Source organism: Engraulis encrasicolus, chromosome 9, assembly GCF_034702125.1.
Source record: "Engraulis encrasicolus isolate BLACKSEA-1 chromosome 9, IST_EnEncr_1.0, whole genome shotgun sequence".
NCBI classification, from domain to species: domain Eukaryota; kingdom Metazoa; phylum Chordata; class Actinopteri; order Clupeiformes; family Engraulidae; genus Engraulis; species Engraulis encrasicolus.
In genome coordinates this window covers 16780389-16782888 of record NC_085865.1, presented here as the reverse complement: position 1 = coordinate 16782888, position 2500 = coordinate 16780389, and the positions used below count along the sequence as shown (strand labels likewise).

The window sequence follows — 2500 nt, the reverse complement described above, 5'->3', positions numbered from 1 at the left end:
TCCTCTTCCCAGAAGGGTGAAAGCAGCACTTCATTCCCCACTAATTAGACGTTTACACCTGTTTAGCTTGCATGCAACCACAGAAGAGCAGGGTAAACAAGTATTTTTTAAAAGCAACATTGTGGGACGGTTGAAATGTTTGGGGGGGGGGGGTTATGAGAAAGGATTCAAATTCTGTTAAATGATTGAGTTTTAGCTTTCTTCTGCTCTGTCAGTCTGGTGATGCCACTTCTAGTTACAACCTAGCATTTATCATTGACTCCTATGGGTCTAGCAGCTTGCTGGACCCATAAGATTCAATGTTATATGCTAGCTTGGAGGTAGAATTTAACCTGCCAGACTCCGAGAACGGCTGGAAGTGCAGGAGAAAGGTAAAACTCAATCATTTAACTCGGTGTAAAATGATCTTTTTATCCAGAAATGGTACCATATTGCTTTAAATGTTGAGGAGGATTGTAGGGCTCAACATGTGAGAGCTTGGTAGCCATACTGTCATGCTATTATCACCTCAGACCGTTGCCTGCTCCCGTTACATTCAGAACCAACGGAGCTTCGCAAGCTACACATACATCTGGGAGGGAATTTCCTATTCGCTCAGCTTACAGGCCTACGAGCAGTGTTGCCAGATGTGTCTGATCAAATCCTGCCTAAAAGGTGCTAAAAAAGCGCAAAGAGGCGCGATCCGCCCAATTTCAACAAATTGCATTGATGTCTACGGGCATAAAACTGCGGAGGAAAAAAACGTCAAATGGACGATTTTTCCCGGTTTTTCCCCTCAGATGGCCGTCCCAAGCAGCCCAATTGGGCAGGTAACTGCCCAAATTGGCAACACTAGCTAAGAGGTCGCTAAACCAATCGGCGAGATGTGACATAAGTCATAGAGGGTCAGTCGGTTCAAGATCAGGTTGGGGAAACGGCACTGCGTGGTGTTCTCTTGGCCTAAACTCACCAGAACAGTATTAACCCAGTCCCACTCCACCCTCCGCTCCCCTGTACTACACGATTCCTCTCTTTTTTCTCCTCCTCTTTCCGGCAAAGTGAAAGCAGCACTTCATTCCCCACTAATTAAACGTTTACACCTGTTTTTAGCTTCCGTGCAACCACAGGAGAGCAGAGTAAACAGCTATTTTTAAATCAGAGCAGTGGGAGGGTTTAAATGTTAAAGGGGAATTGACGAGAAATTGTATAAACTTTTAGGATGAAACCTTGGGGATGGAATAGCGTAGTGGTTGAGTTGTTGACTAAATAGTTGTTGGGCTTGGGGGGGGGTGGGGGGGTTGTTGCGTTTGGGTGGTTGAGTGAGTTGTTGGAGCAGTGGCTTTGGTAGGGCCGATAGGGGCGGTTGAGATGTTGAGAGGACAGGTTAGACTTGTGGCGGTTGGCGTGAGGTGATGTTGAGCTGTTGGTGTTGAATGAGTTGTGTTAAGACATGGTGACGACATGGTTTGAGGTGTTTGACTTTTGGGGGTTGTTGAGAAGTAGAAGACATTGTGGACATATAATTGAGGGGAGATGTTGGGGGGAGGTGTTGAGGGAGGTCTTTGGTGGTGGTGGTGGTGGTGGGGGGGTTTGTGGTGTTTTAGAGCACAGTTTGTGTGTGCGTGTGTGTGTGGTGTTGAGGGTTGAGTTATCATGATGATGACTATGATGATGATGGTGGTGGAGATGGAGGTTTGAGATCTTGAGAAGACTGGGGGTGGTTTTTTGTGGTTGAAATGTAGCGGACAGTTTGGACAAGTGGGGTTATGAGCTGCTGTAGGTAGTGGTGGTGATGATGATGATGATGGTGAGATCATGGTTGGAAATGGCATGTTGGTTGTTTGAGAGAACAGTTTGAACATGATAGGGTAAGCTTTGGAGACTGGGGGTTGGGGATGGGGATGGGGTTGGGGTTGTTGAGTGAAATGGTGTAGGTGGTGGTTGGGAGGTTATGGTTTGAGATGATGATGAGGAGGAGACTGTTTGGAAGTACGGGGGGAGGGGAGTTATGGTTTAAAATGTGGAGAGGACCGTTTGGACATGCGTGGGAGGGGAGTTATGGTTTGAGATGTTGAGAAGACAGGTTTGGATGAGACGTTTTGGTTGAAGACCACAAGCAGTAAGGCATGAGGAATGCAGAGCTGTGGTTTAGCAGTGGAGACGCGCGGTGTTGTGTTGTGTCTCCGCCGGGGTCTCCTCTTCTCCCTCGGATGCTCCCTTTTGGTTTCACTGCCACGTCCACTTTCTCTTTTCCTTTCATCCAGACATGGAGTACAAGCATTTTCACACACACACACACACACACACACACACACACACACACACACACACACACACATTCTCTTTTTTTCTTTCTTTTTTTGTATCACACTCTTCCATTTAGTATCATTCTCTTTCCACCCCTCTTGCTCACGCATACATTACATGCACAAACACACACACACACACACACACACACATACATTACATGCACAAACACACCAATACAGTACATGCACAAACACACACACGCACATACATT

At 46.6% G+C, this 2500-nt stretch overlaps 1 protein-coding gene across 10 annotated transcripts in view; it reads left to right on the top strand.

Moving 5' to 3' along the window:
- Positions 1-2500, top strand: part of relch (RAB11 binding and LisH domain, coiled-coil and HEAT repeat containing) — a 92364-nt gene that overhangs the window by 41104 nt on the left and 48760 nt on the right. The gene's annotated exons all lie outside the window — the stretch shown is intronic.